Source organism: Macaca fascicularis, chromosome 8, assembly GCF_037993035.2.
Source record: "Macaca fascicularis isolate 582-1 chromosome 8, T2T-MFA8v1.1".
In the NCBI taxonomy this organism is placed as follows: domain Eukaryota; kingdom Metazoa; phylum Chordata; class Mammalia; order Primates; family Cercopithecidae; genus Macaca; species Macaca fascicularis.
In genome coordinates this window covers 38062068-38079563 of record NC_088382.1, presented here as the reverse complement: position 1 = coordinate 38079563, position 17496 = coordinate 38062068, and the positions used below count along the sequence as shown (strand labels likewise).

The 17496-nt window shown below is 39.4% G+C and overlaps 1 long non-coding RNA gene across 1 annotated transcript in view; it reads right to left on the bottom strand.

The window, feature by feature from the left end:
- The window catches only part of LOC107130586 (uncharacterized), a 94917-nt gene extending 77700 nt beyond the window's left edge, over positions 1 to 17217 (bottom strand). The window contains exons 1-2 of the long non-coding RNA XR_001492882.3: positions 17042 to 17217; positions 9319 to 9526 (exon numbers count right to left, since the gene is read on the bottom strand). This is a non-coding gene — a long non-coding RNA (uncharacterized lncRNA). The remainder of the gene's footprint in view (positions 1 to 9318; positions 9527 to 17041) is intronic.
- Positions 17218 to 17496: the final 279 nt, after the last annotated feature.

The window sequence follows — 17496 nt, the reverse complement described above, 5'->3', positions numbered from 1 at the left end:
GGGGTCATTCCTGGTTCCATATGAACTTTAAAGCAGTTTTTTCCAATTCTGTGAAGAAAGTCATTGGTAGCTTGATGGGGATGGCATTGAATCTATAAATTACCTTGGGCAGTATGGCCATTTTCATGATATTGATTCTTCCTATCCATGAGCATGGTATGTTCTTCCATTTGTTTGTGTCCTCTTTTATTTCACTGAGCAGTGGTTTGTAGTTCTCCTTGAAGAGGTCCTTTACATCCCTTGTAAGTTGGATTCCTGAGTATTTTATTCTCTTTGAAGCAATTGTGAATGGAAGTTCATTCATGATTTGGCTCTCTGTTTGTCTGTTACTGGTGTATAAGAATGCTTGTGATTTTTGCACATTAATTTTGTATACTGAGACTTTGCTGAAGTTGCTTATCAGCTTAAGGAGAATTCGGGCTGAGACAATGGGGTTTTCTAAATATACAATCATGTCATCTGCAAACAGGGACAATTTGACTTCTTCTTTTCCTAACTGAATACCCTTGATTTCTTTCTCTTGCCTGATTGCCCTAGCCAGAACTTCCAACACTATGTTGAATAGGAGTGATGAGAGAGGGCATCCCTGTCTTGTGCCAGTTTTCAAAGGGAATTTTTCCAGTTTTTGCCCATTCAGTATGATATTGGCTGTGGGTTTGTCATATATAGCTCTTATTATTTTGAGGTACGTTCCATCAATACCGAATTTATTGAGCATTTTTAGCATGAAGGGCTGTTGAATTTTGTCAAAAGCCTTTTCTGCATCTATTGAGATAATCATGTGGTTCTTGTCTTTGGTTCTGTTTATATGCTGGATTACGTTTATTGATTTGCAAATGTTGAACCAGCCTTGCATCCCAGGGATGAAGCCTACTTGATCATGGTGGATAAGCTTTTTGATGTGTTGCTGAATCCGGTTTGCCAGTATTTTATTGAGGATTTTTGCATCGATGTTGATCAGGGACATTGGTCTAAAATTCTCTTTTTTTGTTGTGTCTTTGCCAGGCTTTGGTATAAGGATGATGTTGGCCTCATAAAATGAGTTAGGGAGGATTCCCTCTTTTTCTATTGATTGGAATAGTTTCAGAAGGAATGGTACCAGTTCCTCCTTGTACCTCTGGTAGAATTCAGCTGTGAATCCATCTGGTCCTGGACTTTTTTTGGTTGGAAGGCTATTAATTATTGCCTCAATTTCAGAGCCTGCTATTGGTCTCTTCAGGGATTCAACTTCTTCCTGGTTTAGTCTTGGAATAGTGTAAGTGTCCAGGAAATTATCCATTTCTTCTAGGTTTTCTAGTTTATTTGTGTAGAGGTGTTTATAGTATTCTCTGATGGTAGTTTGTATTTCTGTGGGGTCGGTGGTGATATCCACTTTATCATTTTTTATTGTGTCTATTTGATTCTTCTCTCTTTTCTTCTTTTTTAGTCTTGCTAGTGGTCTGTCAATTTTGTTGATCTTTTCAAAAAACCAACTCCTGGATTCATTGATTTTTTGGAGGGTTTTTTGTGTCTCTATCCCCTTCATTTCTGCTCTAATCTTAGTTATTTCTTGCCTTCTGCTAGTTTTGAATGTGTTTGCTCTTGCTTCTCTAGTTCTTTTAATTGTGATGTTAGAGTGTCAATTTTAGATCTTTCCAGCTTTCTCTTGTGGGCATTTAGTGCTATAAATTTCCCTCTACACACTGCTTTAAATGTGTCCCAGAGATTCAGGTATGTTGTATCTTTGTTCTCATTGGTTTCACAGAACATCTTTATTTTCACCTTCATTTCGTTATGTACCCAGTAGTCATTCAGGAGCAGGTTGTTCAGTTTCCATGTAGTTGAGCAGTTTTGATTGAGTTTCTTAGTCCTGAGTTCTAGTTTGATTGCACTGTGGTCTGAGAGACAGTTTGTTATAATTTCTGTTCTTTTACATTTGCTGAGGAGTGCTTTACTTCCAATTATATGGTCAATTTTGGAATAAGTGTGATGTGGTGCTGAGAAGAATGTATATTCTGTTGATTTGGGGTGGAGATTTCTATAGATGTCTATTAGGTTTGTTTGCTGCAGAGATGAGTTCAATTCCTGGATATCCTTGTTAACTTTCTGTCTCTTTGATCTGTCTAATGTTGACAGTGGAGTGTTGAAGTCTCCCATTATTATTGTATGGGAGTCTAAGTCTCTTTGTAAGTCTCTAAGGACTTGCTTTATAAAGCTGGGTGCTCCTTTATTGGGTGCATATATATTTAGGAGAGTTAGCTCTTCCTGTTGAATTGATCCCTTTACCATTATGTAATGGCCTTCTTTGTCTCTTTTGATCTTTGATGGTTTAAAGTCTGTTTTATCAGAGACTAGTATTGCAACCCCTGCTTTTTTTTGTTCTCCATTTGCTTGGCAGATCTTCCTCCATCCCTTTATTTTGAGTCTATGTATGTCTCTGCATGTGAGATGTGTCTCCTGAATATAGCAGACTGATGAGTCTTGACTCTTTATCCAGTTTGCCAGTCTGTGTCTTTTAATTGGAGCATTTAGTCCATTTACATTTAAGGTTAATATTGTTATGTGTGAACTTGATCCTGCCATTATGATATTAACTGGTTATTTTGCTCGTTAGTTGCAGTTTCTTCCTAGCCTCGATGGTCTTTACATTTTGGCATGTTTTTGCAATGGCTGGTACCGATTGTTCCTTTCCATGTTTAGTGCTTCCTTCAGGATCTCTTGTAAGGCAGGCCTCTCGGTGACAAAATCTCTAAGCATTTGTTTATCTGTAAAGGATTTTATTTCTCCTTCACTTATGAAACTTAGTTTGGCTGGATATGAAATTCTGGGTTTAAAATTCTTTTCTTTAAGAATGTTGAATATTGGCCCCCACTCTCTTCTGGCTTGTAGAGTTTCTGCCGAGAGATCTGCTGTTAGTCTGATGGGCTTCCCTTTGTGGGTAACCCGACCTTTCTCTCTGGCTGCCCTTAAGATTTTTTCCTTCATTTCAACTTTGGTGAATCTGGCAATTATGTGTCTTGGAGTTGTTCTTCTCGAGGGATATCTTTGTGGCGTTCTCTGTATTTCCTGAATTTGAATGTCGGCCTGCCCTACTAGGTTGGGGAAGTTCTCCTGGATGATATCCTGAAGAGTGTTTTCCAACTAGGTTCCATTTTCCCTCTCACTTTTCAGGCACCCCAATCAGACGTAGATTTGGTCTTTTTACGTAATCCCATACTTCTTGCAGTCTTTGTTCATTTCTTTTTCTTCTTTTTTCTTTTGGTTTCTCTTCTCGCTTCATTTCATTCATTTGATCCTGAATCGCTGATACTCTTTCTTCCAGTTGATCGAGTCGGTTACTGAAGCTTGTGCATTTGTCACGTATTTCTCGTGTGACGGTTTTCATCTCTATCATTTCGTTTATGACCTTCTCTGCATTAATTAGTCTAGCTATCAATTCTTCCACTCTTTTTTCAAGATTTTTAGTTTCTTTGCGCTGGGTACGTATTTCCTCCTTTAGCTCTGAGAAGTTTGATGGACTGAAGCCTTCTTCTCTCATCTCGTCAAAGTCATTCTCCATCCAGCTTTGATCCGTTGCTGGCGATGAGCTGCACTCCTTTGCAGAGGGAGATGCGCTCTTATTTTTGAATTTCCAGCTTTTCTGCCCTGCTTTTTCCCCATCTTTGTGATTTTATCTGCCTCTGGTCTTTGATGATGGTGACGTACTGATGCGGTTTTGGTGTAGGTGTCCTTCCTGTTTGATAGTTTTCCTTCTAACAGTCAGGACCCTCAGCTGTAGGTCTGTTGGAGATTGCTTGAGGTCCACTCCAGACCCTGTTTGCCTGGGTATCAGCAGCAGAGGCTGCAGAAGATAGAATATTGCTGAACAGCGAGTGTACCTGTCTGATTCTTACTTTGGAAGCTTCCTTTCAGGGGTGTACTCCACCCTGTGAGTTGTGGGGTGTCAGACTGCCCCTAGTGGGGGATATCTCCCATTTAGGCTACTCAGGGGTCAGGGACCCACTTGAGCAGGCAGTCTGTCCCTTCTCAGATCTCAGCCTCCGTGTTGGGAGATCCACTACTCTCTTCAAAGCTGTCAGACAGAGTCATTTGCATCTGCAGAGGTTTCTGCTGCTTTGTTGTTGTTGTTGTTGTTGTTGTTGTTGCTTAGCTGTGCCCTGTCCCCAGAAGTGGAGTCTACAGAGACAGGCAGGTTTCCTTGAGCTGCTGTGAGCTCCACCCAGTTGGAGCTTCCCAGCGGCTTTGTTTACCTACTTAAGCCTCAGCAATGGTGGGCGCCCCTCTCCCAGCCTCGCTGCTGCCTTGCGGTTAGGTCACAGACTGCTGTGCTAGCAATGAGGGAGGCTCCGTGGGCGTGGGACCCTCCCGGCCAGGTGTAGGATATAATCTCCTGGTGTGCCTGTTTGCTTAAAGCGCAGTATTGGGGTGGGAGTTACCCGATTTTCCAGGTGTCATGTGTCTCAGTTCCCCTGGCTAGGAAAAGGGATTCCCTTCCCCCTTGCACTTCCCAGGTGAGGCGATGCCTCTCCCTGCTTCAGCTCTCGCTGGTCGGGTTGCAGCAGCTGGCCAGCACCGATTGTCTGGCACTCCCTAGTGAGATGACCCCAGTACCTCAGTTGAAAATGCAGAAATCACCGGTCTTCTGTGTCGCTCGCGCTGGGAGTTGGAGACTGGAGCTGTTCCTATTCGGCCATCTTGCTCTGCCCCCCCAAGATTCTTTACTGGTGACCTTAGTACTGAGCATAAAGCTTGGTACTGCAGGAGCACTGCAGCCACGTTATTCTCTCTGAGGTTTAACTCTTTGTATTTATTGCCAGCACTGCACAACTGCCAGGTTGTTTCATTTGTTAATTGTTCTACAGTGTTATTGTCGCTATTGCTTTCTATAAACTTATTAATTGTTGAATGTATATAGACCATCTTTCAACAGTTAGTATAAGGTCTTCTTTAGGGGTGAAAGCATGTTTCATACTCCTCTTGAAAGCGACAGTTTTTGGCATAATGCCAAATATTGGCATTGTACTCAACAAAACCTTTTGATTTATCAATTAATGTACTGATTACTTACTATCATTCTTATAAAACCATGGTAGGTAAAATAGAAATACTAATGATGCCTTTGCCTTTTATATGATTGCTGTGAGGATCAAGTCAGGTGTGAGAGGGGAAGTTACTCCACTAATGTTACGAAGACCTATTGGGTCATTAAGAGAAATTCCGTTGAAATTGTTTATTTTACAGGATATGCTTTTTTGCCTCCTGCTTTAGAATTTCATCAAAACAAAGAAAACAAACAAATCCTGAATATACACTGAATGGTTTGACTCTAGTTACAGATTTTTAAAGTTTTGCTCCAAACCTGGGCTGACTCCAATTCTAAAGACAACTGAGCAGGCTAGTTGGGAAATTCTTACATAACTTATAAAATAGAGACCCTAAAGGTTTTTTTCGCATAATGTAATATAATATAATAGAAAAATACTTTTGATGTGTTGTTAGGGTTTAATCCCTTCCTCTTTGTCACCATTAATGAAGAGAATACTCCTCTAAGATCAAAGCAAGGATTTTGACCTGTGTTTCCAAACGCTGTGCAGTGGTACTCCATACCATGTCATGGCACCTTCCTTTCAATGACATATCTTGTGAAGTTAAGTTTGTAGCAGGTTTGATAAAAAGCAAATATGGGATGAAAATTGGGGTGGAACAGGAAATGAAGATGGCTGTATGCAATCTGATTCTAAGGTTTGAGAAGTCGTGCAGTGCCTAACAGTGCTCACATGCCAACCCCAAATAGAGTAGTGCCCCCTTATCCATAGGAAATATATTTCAAGACCCCCGATGGATGCCTGAAACCGTGGACAGTATGAAACCATACACATACTGTGTTTTTTCCTATACATACTCATCTCTAATAAACTTTAATTTATAAGTTAGGCACTGCAAGTCATTAGAAAAGTAACTAATGATAAGTTAGAACAAGTATAACAACATACTGTAATGCAAATTATGTGAATGTTTTCTCCTCCTCTTTCTCTCAAAATACTGTAATGTTTTCAGATCACAGTTGATGGCGTTAACTGAAACTGCGAAAGTGTAACTGTGGATAAGAGGCGACTACAGTTTTGGGGATAAGAATGAAATAAGAATATATTTTTATTTTATGTGTATTATATTTTCAGAGTGCTAATAAGTTGTTAAGACATAAATACTTGCTAAAGTGTTTGGATCTACTTTAATAAACTGAACCGTTAGGTCTTCATTTTTGCCCAAGTGTGCTGTAAAAAATTATTGAGACATTGTGAGCACTGAGGATCAAGAAAGATTGGGAGCTACTCACTTAGTGCAATGAAGTATGTTTGATTTTCCGTAAGCCAAATCTTCTATATCTGCTTAATTTTTATGTCAATTCCTTTACTCTCCTATGACAGTTTTAAGAGATTTTTTTTGTACAATCTGTCTAAGTAAAATACATTTTTCTCATAGGGCACCCAGGAGAGGTTCTGATATATGAGTGTCACCTTTTGGATTAAGTCACTTCACCACTGTTGGCCTTGATCTCTCCACATCTATGAAATAATTTGATATTATGTGATATCCCCAGTCTCTTTACAATCTAGAATTTGATATTCCCACTCTGTTTACAATCTAGAATTCCGTAATACTATAAACTTGGAAGATTCTGAAAATATCATTAGAAGGCCATCAGATGGTGGAATCAAGAGAGTTCTTCACCCACTGTTAATTAAAGAGAGAATTCATATTCTGTCTGGAAGCAATGGCCTACAATTTTGACATCTGATATTCTGCACTGATGTGGGCATTGTCCAAAGTAAAGGGTACCAGAGAAAGACCCTGGATAAATAGGTGTCAACGCTCATGGTACATGAGACAGGAATGTCTGAGCATTGTGGAGCAGGCAATTCTTCAGACTTTATAATTTTGCTTAGGTCTTGGAGTTGGAGGAAGGATGATGTAGAAGAAAACATGCTACCTTGTTTTTGATAGCAATGTACTTAGAACTCAGTCCTGTTCTTTCATATGTCCAAAAACTCATGTCATATGTGTAAAGAAAGAGTTCACAACTATTTTATTTTGCTCCTCTACAGGGAGGTTGATAATGTAGCTAAATTGTGAATACAGGCAGAATCATCTCGCTGGATATTTATGGTGATATAAGGGTCCGTGACATAACTTTTCTAATATTGCAATAGCTGCTTTTATATATAAATAACTCTTAATTACAACTTAAGAATACTTTTATCATCCTGTTGATGTTCTTGCAAGCACTATCGAATGCTTTTGCAGTAGATTTAAAAACAAAAACAAAACTCAGCCTATTTGCAGTTTACATTTTCCTTACATCCATCACCCACTTTTGCTTTTCTATGCTGTGAGTAGTGCTCTCATGCCTTCTCTGTGTGTTGTCTTAGTATCTGTCACTTCCTCAACACTTTTATCCTTTTTGTCTTCATCATGTTGGTTCCTCTGTGGCTGAACTTGATTTTTCTTTTTTTAATTCAGGATGCGGTTTCTCTCTGATGTTTTTCTCGCAGTACTTTTATAATCTGTAATGCATTTATTGTTCTTTGCAGAACCTTGTCGTTGCCATGTTCATTTGTTTTTCCAATAATCTTTATTAGATCTTTTACTTTGTATTTTTTCAAGTCTTTTAAATCCCTTCTTATGCAAATTCTATTTTTTATTTAACTCTCTTAACTTGCCTTGTCTCTGATCTTCCTTTGACAACTTTATTACAGTTTCTTTCATCATCTTTACTCTTTCTTATGTCTTTGTAATATGATCCTCCCACTTTCCTTTTACTGTTTCTATGATTCCACTCCTATGTCCCCTTTCCCATTCTTGGCCTTATAATTTAAAATAATTCATTATCTTACCTCATCTTTTTGTCTCTCCCCCTTCCTTTGTTTGGAATTGGTCCTTTACAAAAGAATTGTTTACCCAGAATGGCTTTCTTAGTTGTTTAAAGGAGGACCAAACTGATATTGCCAAATACCTAAAGCTTTACAAAAATCAAGGTCTGAGAGATGACAAATTGAGGGTCAGGTCTGAAGGGCAGCTATATGACTTGAAAGAAGACGTTTAACTCAGGCAAAATTATATCATTTTGTAGGTTATATGTGCCATTTACATTCCATAGTTTCCTAAATAAGCCCTCCAAAATACAGGTGATTTCTAGTTTCTTGGCATTTTTAAAATTTTTATCTTGCTCTGTTGCTCTGGCCGAAGTGCAGTGGAGCAATGATACCTCATTGCAGCCTCGAACCCCTGGGCTCAACCTTCTGAGGAGCCGGATTACAGCCCAGCTAATGTTTTCTACTTTGTATAGATGGGGTCACTATGTTGCCCAGACTGGTAACTCTTGACCTCAAGCCATCCTACCACCTCAGGCTCTCACCCCCCCACCTCAACCTCCCAATTATCTGAGAACCCAGCAGGTTCCTGGCATCTTTTATTTTCTCTCTAACCATTAGAAACTAAAGTCCAAGTTTCTAAGTTAACATAAAGCCTATAATTAGAGTGAAGAGAGTCTTCTCCAACCTCTGAGCTAACTTGGGATGGGGAAAAAATATAGTAGACAACTTGTTACATTTCTTTTTTCCTTTTTTAAAATATTTGCTTTTAAAGCTTGGCTGCTTCTTCAGAATGGGGTAAAATAAAAATAAAGCTGGGCCAGGTGTGCTGGCTCATGTCTGTAATCCCAGCATTTTGGGAGGCTGAGGCAGGAGGATCACCTGAGGTCAGAAGTTCGAGACCAGCCTGGCCAACATGGTGAAATCCCGTCTCTACTAAAAATACAAAAAGTAGCCAGGCGTGGTGGCATGTGCCTGTAATCCCAGCTACTAGGGAGGCTGAGGCAGGAGTATTGCTTAAACCCAGGAGGCAGAAATTGAAGTGAGCTGAGATTGCATCATTGTACTTCAGCCTGGGTGACAGAGCAAGACTCCATCTCAAAAATAAATAAATAAAGCCAATTAATCCCTTCCTGCAATAGGATGGTCCCAGAAGAAGGCCTAATTGTTTGATAGTAATTGATTAGTGAGTATTCTCCTAGTAAGGCATTGTCAGTGCCCTTGCTATTTCTAGGTGATAAATATCAATTTAGTATACTGCTCTCTAGGATAAGAGGCTCAGCAGAGTGCTGGGCTCAGGAACTTATCCAGCTGCTATTGGATATGAGCATTCGGTAGAAAGGACAGCAAATCTTGGCTGCTAGTAGTAAGGTAGCTACTGCTGAGTCTTCCCTCAAAGCAAATGGCACGTTAGGCAGAGCATCGTGTTATGAGTCTGATAACCTGAATCCCTGCCTGAGTTACTGACCTGGGGCTGTAGTTTGACACCTGTCATTTCTCTCTCTCCTTCTAAGTTTGCTCATGCAGAAGATGAATTGGTTGCACTCAGTGAAGTCTAAAAATTCCTTTCAGCTCCTTCTCCTTTGTCATAATGTTTCAAGTTCCATCATTAAACATTGATTTCTTCTGGTTTCTAAGGCTTTTAGGTTTTCAAGGATTGCCATTAAAATGCGAACCTGAGGGGAGGAATAACATATTGGAGTGTTTTTAGCCCATATATTTGAGGAGGTTTTGACTGATCTCTTAAGGGGCAGGCCATTTGGGAATAAGGCATGGGTGATCCACCAGGACAAAGGGGGCTAGGAGGATCAGGGAGGGACAAAAATGGGGTGACAGAGGAGACAACAGACATAAAGAATAACTAAATGCTAGTTTCTTTTACGTACATTTTATCAATTCCTGCAGAAAACCTGGGATTTAGTCATTGCCATATCCATATTTCATATGAAAAACTGAACTTCAAAGACCGAACATGACACATGTACAGTTACTTGGAGAAGCAGAGATAGCATGGGAACCCAGGCTGTAGGATGCCAGGGTCTATGCCCATGTTCTTCCCACTACAGCCAGCTACTTTTTGCTTATTGTTGTTTACAATGTTACCTAGAGTGAGTTCTGCAGAAATAAAGCACTTCACCTAGATTGTCACATTCAGTCCTCATCAGTGGATACCATTATTTTTTCCAGCTTTCCAGAGGAAGACCCTGAAGTTTAAAAGTTTAGTAGTCTGAACAACAGCACATAGCTCATATCTCAGGGACAGATATAATAGGTATATACATGGCAAAAATTTTTTGGAACTTTTGACAAAGACCTTAATGCACACTGTATTGAATCACTACTGCTGAAACAAACAAACAAACAAACAAAAAAACCACAACCTTTTCTTTCCCTCTCTTTGGCTTTTCTATCATATTACTCATTTCTAATAACCTGAAGTTTTAAGAAATCGATCCCCTTTCCCATCTTTACTTTTTATCAGAAAACTATTTCCTGTGGGCCTCTTTCAATTCAAACTGCCTCAGTCTTGGATCTGAAAGTCAGGTTATACAACCTGGTTTATTCTTTTTAATAAATTCAGAATTTCAAGAGGCACTTTTTCAAGTTTTATATGTCATAATTAATTGCCACAAATACTTCTTGTTGAATAGCTAAGCCATTTCTGGAGTCAAATTTTATAAAATTTGTCTTCTTTCAATATTACTAGATGGCGTTGCACAAATTATGTCATCTCTCTAAGACCAACTTTCTATAACTATAAAAGAAAGGAGTTGTACCAGAGAGTCCGTAAGATGACTTGCAGCTCCCAAATGGTGTGCTTCTTACCATGCCAAAGCCTTCACTAATTTATCTGAAAAACATTGAGAGCACAGAGTGTGTCAAGTGCTGTATAACGCATTGTAAATGTGATCATTAGGTAGCCCTGTGTCAAGGAGGTGAGAATCTGCTGGAGAGCTCACTGAGGTAGAATTACAACACTGATTTATGTTTGCATGCTGCTTACATATATTTAACTCATGTTTTCTATGTAATTTCCCTTGTGTCTCACACTATCCACCCCATAACAATATGCATTTCTACTCTTCTTCCTTACCACCATCAATGGTTCCATTCTCAATCTGCCAAGATTTCAGGCTCCCCCAGCTTTCTCTTCCATACATAAAATCATCGATAGAGGTAGAGTTAATAACAAATATATATATTTGTTAGAGTTAATAACATATATATGTAGAGTTAATAACAAATACACACACACACACACACACACACACACACACACAGGCTGAAGTGCAGTTGTGCAATCCCAGTTCACTGCAGCCTTGATTTCCTGGGCTCAAGTGATCCTCCCACCTCAACCGTAGCTAGGACTGCAGGTACATACCACCACACTTGGCTAATTTTTAAAATTTTTTGTAGAGATGGGGGGGATCTTTCAATGTTACCCAAACTAATCTCAAACTCCTGGGCTTAAGCAATCCTCCAATGGCCTCTCAAAGTGCTGGGATTACAGGCATGAGCCACGGGACCCAATTGAATTTTATTTCTTATTATATTTAGAGTGTTTAAAGAAGTATAAATGTAATAGAGGTTTTAGGCTGGGAGGAGACAAGCTAGGGAAAAGTAATAGGCAATGGACATAGTGATGAAAGGGATGCTTTAGTGTGAAGGATATACCCATTAAAAGTCTTCCGCCCACCCCAGTTTTTTCTGGGCCTATGACACTTTTGAGCTGTTTTAGTCTGAGTCATAAATTGGGATACAGTTGTCAGCTAGTTTAGAAATCTATTAGCGTCTTGGTGTTTGTATAGTTTGTTATTCCTTCATGGACCCTTTCTCCACTTAGCTTTCTGGATGCATCCTCTCTTGACTCTTCTCTCTCCTTCTTTGTTCCTTAGCAGCCTCCTTTGCTAGATTCTCCTTCTATTCTTAGAAGGTTTCATGCCTTAGAATTTGCTGATAATCCTAAATTCACCTTCCACCACCATCCTTCCTAAACTTCACATTCATATATCCAACTACTAACTCAACATCACTAGCTGGGTGCTTAAAAGGCATCTCAAAATAGTGTATCAAAAACTCAACCTCTGATGTCCCCTCATACTCATCCTTCACTAGTCTTTCCTGTATTGGTTATAATCTCTTCATTCTAATGACTTGGATCCAAAATCTGGACGTCATCCTTGCTTCTTTATTTTTCCCCTTTACTTAGCACACCAAATCTATCAGTAAGCCTTGTTGTCTCTACCTTCAAATTATATCCTGGAAATAATATACTCCTACCTCCACCTCTACCACCCTAATCCAAACCATCCACATTTGTATCATAGACCAAAGCAGTAGTCTTCTAAGTACTTTGTCTGTTGGAAGCTTTTTTTCTATTTTTCTCATTACAGCCACAGCAATCTTTAAAAAATCTACTTTTTTTTTTTTTTTTTTTTTTGAAACAGAGTCTCACTCTATCGCCCAGCCTGGAGTGCAATGGTGCTATCTTGACTCGCTGCAACCTCCACCTTCCGGGTTCATGCAATTCTCCTGCCTCAGCCTCCTGAGTAGCTGGGATTGCAGGGACACACCACCACACCCGGCTGATTTTTACATTTTTAGTAGAGATGGGATTTCTCCATGTTGGTCAGGCTGGTCTCGAACTCCTGTCCTCAAGTGATCTGTTTGCCTCAGCCTCTCAAAGTGCTGGGATTACATGCATGAGCCACTGTTCTTGGCCTGAAAATTTAACATTTAATAGACTGTGAAACCTCTTACTTGAAATGCAACATTTTCCCAAAATATGAGCTCCCTACCATAGCCTTCAAGGCAATGCATAATCTTGCCCCATACACCTTTTCTATCTTATCTCATGATTCTTCCTGGCTTGCTTCACTGACATTACAGGTCCTTTTACTGCTCTTCCTGGTATACATCATCTCATTGTGATTTTGTATGACAACTTGGCCAGGCTATAGTCTTCACACATTTACTCAAACAACATTTCAGGTGTTGTTGTGAAGGTATTTTGTAGATGTGATTAACATCTACAATCAGTTGGGTTTAAGTAAGGGCTATTAGCCTTGATAATCTGTGTGGGTCTGATTCAATCCGATGAAAGGCTTCAAGGGCAGAGCTGAGGTTTCTGTAAGAAGAGGAAATTCCACTTGTAAACTACAGTCAACTCCCACCAGAGAGTTTCCTGATGGTCTTCCTTACAGATTCCAGATTCACCTAGCCAGGCCCTAATGCAAGCCAATTCCTTGGAATAAATCTCTCTCTGTCTCTCTTTCTCTCTCTCTCTCTATATATATGTATATATATATATATACACACACACACACACATACATACACATACTAATAATCAGTGCTATGAGAAACAGAGCAATATTATATATAGGTTTTATGTGTAATTATATGTATAACACCTATGTAAAATATTACTCTATTTACATATTGCACTCTCTCTATATATATATATGTGTGTGTGTGTGTGTATAATGGTGCAAGCCAATTCCTTTCAAGAAATCAATCTCTATTCACATTTCATACACACACACACACGTGTATACACATATATACACATATGTGTGTGTGTATGAAATGTGAATGATAGAGAGAGCGATTGATTTCTTTCAAGGAATTGGCTTGCACCATTTTCATATATATATACACACATACACATATATATAGAGAGAGAGCGCAATATGTAAATAGAACACTATTATACATAGGTTTTATATATATTATTATACATAAAACCTATTTATAATATTGCTCTGTTTCTCATAGCACTCTGATTGATGCACCCATACACCTCATTCTTCTCTCACAGCTTTTGCTTTTGCTGTTCCCTGTTCCTGGAATACTTTCTTCCAAATATTTGCTTGGCTCATGCTCTTACATGATTCAGGTCTTTGATCAGTTGGCCCTTCCTCAGAAGGGACTTCTTTAAAAGTGACCCGAGTGACTCCATATCAGTCATATTTTCTTCCCCTCACTGCTTTATTTCATAACATTTACCACTATCTGAAACTATGCACTTGGTCATTGTCTCTCCTATTCCCCAAGACTAAGCTCCATGATGGGGTGCGTTTCATCTGTCTTGTTCACTGCCATATCCCCAACCTCTAGATCAGTGCGAAGTCCAGGAATGCATAGTATATCTTTGTTGAATAGTGAGGAAATAGGACACTGTATTGATTTATTGGAGTTTAGAGGGTGGTCCTCAGAGGGAGAAAATGGCTAAAAATGTAGAATGAAAACTATAAAAAGCTTTTTACATCTGCCAAATTTTCAATCTTAGCATTCCTTCTTTCTAAAAATAATTTTTAAAAATCCAGACTTATTATCTGCACTTCTCTTTCCCATGTTATTCTATACCAGATAATTTTCTTTTATTTATCAAAAATTTACTTAGAACCTAGTAGGTAATAGGAATGATTAGACAAGCCAAAAACAACCAATCAGAAGGGAGAATTTCTCAAAGGAAGGACTTGTAAGCTAAGATGTGATAAAGCCAACTAAGCAAAGAGTAAGGGAAATGAACAGGGTAGAGAAAAGTGCATGCATAGTGGCCTGGAAATGAGAAAGAACATACTGTCTGAGGAAATAAAAGAAGATCAGGTTGGCCAGGTGTGATGGCTCATGCCTGTAACCCCCCAGCAATTTGAGAGTCCGAGGCAGGCAGATCACAAGGTCAGGAGTTCAAGACCAGCCAGTTCGAGACTAGCCTGGCCAACATGGTGAAACCCCGTGTCTACTAAATGTACAAAAATTAGTTGGGCGCGGTGGCACACGCCAGTAATCCCAGCTACTCAGGAGACTGAGGCAGGAGAATTGCTTGAACTCGGGGGTGGAGGTTACAGTGAGCTGAGATCATGCCACTGCACTCCTGCCTGGGCGACAGAGCAAGACTCCGTCTCGGGGGTGGGGAAAAAAAAGAAGAAGATCAGGAGATCAGGTTGACTAAAGTACAGTTTTTGAGAGAATGTATGTGAGTGCATTAAGAGGGTAGATAAATCTGGAGAAGTGTTAGAGCATGAAGCTCCTTTCAGCTTAGTTACGAGTTTTTAATTCCGTCTGTGGAAGATGAGAGAATAACAGCAGCACTAAGTAAGACTAATATGTCACCTTTGTGATTCAGTAAGACATTTTCAATACAAGAGCAGAAAGAGCAGTGTCACAAGGAGTTTTTGCATTTATCGTTGCTTCTCCTAAAACCTCTGAAACTTACGGGTTTCACTAAAAACTTTGTTCATGCATTTTAACCTCAGGTTAATGAAAACAAACAACAGCACAATCTATCTACCAACAACCAAGAGAAACAAAGATAGAAGACTTATTTCATCCTGTTAGATTCAACATCTCCAAAATTTATCCTGGATGGAGATAGAGTAGCACATTTATGTATGAAATGTGAATAAGGTTTGGAATTAGAATGCTTCAGACCCTAGCTCTGCCTTGTGTTGGCAGAATTCCTTAACTTTCTGAAGTTTCCTACAGGTCATGCATTAAATGAAGCTACTGAGAATACCTTATTCTACAGGAAAATTGTGTTAATTAATGTATGGTGAGTTACCTGGTGAAATATAAAACTCTGGATAAATGAGTTATAGTCATCTTTGCCTCATGAGTTCACAAGGTATTTGACATCAAATAACCAGCTTATCATTAGAAATTATTGCTGTGGGATGGGTGGAGTGGATTTAATGTAATCACACATGGAGTCTTATAGCACTCTGAAGATGGAGGGTCTATGCAGGAAGAATAGTACCTGCCAAACGAGGATAAAATACTACTCATCACCTCAGGAGGCATTGATTATGTTGATCCTACAGACAGAACATTACTGTCATAGGGAACACAGAAAAGACACGGCTTATCCATGTTATGGGGGAGAGAGATACAACACTCCATGGCCATTTCCAGTATTTGGGGGGTTATATTAAAGAAACGATCTCCTTTCATTCAAATCAATGAAAAAAGGCTTGGAACTTAAGAAATTCATCTTGAGCCAATGCATAAAAACTCTTTGGGAGAGACCTTGATTCAAGACATTGACTCACTGGTACAGAGGTAAAAAGAAAGTCCGACAAATGAGAATTCAGACTATGCTTCCCTTTGTAACCCTGATTGAGCGGCTATGGGTTTCCTGGTAACAAGGACCTGTAGGGTGACGTAAAACAAAGAAAATTTTTAAAAGATCAGGATTATATTTACTTTTTATTTTTCTTTCTAGATACTATTTTTGAATGAGAGATTATTATTTATTATTCAAAAATAAGATCAACTTTATGCAATCAATCATACAGTAAAGAATCCCTCCAGAAAGAGGAGCTAGAGACACATTGGGGCTTAAGAAAATATATATTTTTAAGAAGGTGGCAGATACACGGGTGTACACATACGGAAAAATGAACCAAGCTGTGCATTTAAGATTTGTATACTTGACATCACTTGAGAATAATGTGAAAACAAGATCACTCTGTCCAGAAATTAAATATGTAGCTAGTTTGGCTTGTTAGAACATACCTATTATAGCCAAGATTCTGGTGCTCAGGTAAGTTAAACCGAGTAAAATATCTCTCCTCTGGCCAGGCATGCTGGCTCACACCTGTAATCCCAGCACTTTGGGAGTCCAAGGCGGGCGGATCACAAGGTCAGGAGATTGAGACCATCCTGGCTAACACAGTGAAATCCCGTCTCTACTAAAAATACAAAAAATTAGCTGGGCGTAGTGGTGGGCGCCCGTAGTTCCAGCTACTCGGGAGGCTGAGGCAGGAGAATGGCATGAACCCGGGAGGCAGAGCTTGCAGTGATCCCAGATTGTGCCATTGCACTCCAGCCTGGGCTACAGAGCGAGACTTTGCCTCAAAAAAAAAAAAAAAAAAAATTCTCTTCTCCAACACCCATGTCAGTGTTACAGGGTTCCTGCTGTAGAAGCCTATTTCTGTTTGCATGTGCAACATATTACTCCATAAACATGAGAAAAAGACCTGATATAGCCACAAGAGTAATTTCTTTCCATCTGGCCCTGCCGAGGCTTTCAGCATTTAAAAAGAGCTGAAAGCAGTTTGTTTTAGCATCTCATAAAGCCCCTTCCTTTAACCAAGGGCCAGCTTTCTACTTCTACTTCTTTGATGATAATGGCTCTTATTAGAGAATGCACAGTGGTGTTTGTGGCTCAGTTGCTACTATATACACCTTCAAAGGCCAGAAAGCACAGGCAGTCTCTGGGATCCTTGCATCTTGGTGCAAAGTCCTTCACACTCTATTGGTAGGTGGCCCTCCTTCCTAGAAATTCTTTCTCTCTCTTCAGCTCTGCTGAGACTTGCTCGAGGCCAGGGCATTGAGTGGTGTGTACTAATGACATACTGGATGTAGGGTGAAGACAAGAAGGTGGAATGGCAAAGAAGATGAACTAAGTTCCAAAATACTGACTTTAATTGCTTTTGCCTGTTAAAATAGAGTCATGTAGAAGGACAGCTAGGGGAGAAATAGACAAAGCATTATGTGTTGCTGAGACCATCCCAGAAGCTGCTAATAGTGGAATCTTTCATGATTCAAATTATTTTCAATTCTTCTATAAACTCTTCAAATTATAACTTTACATTGCCTAAGTGTTTCTTGGTGTTTTATCATGATAACGACTAGCATTT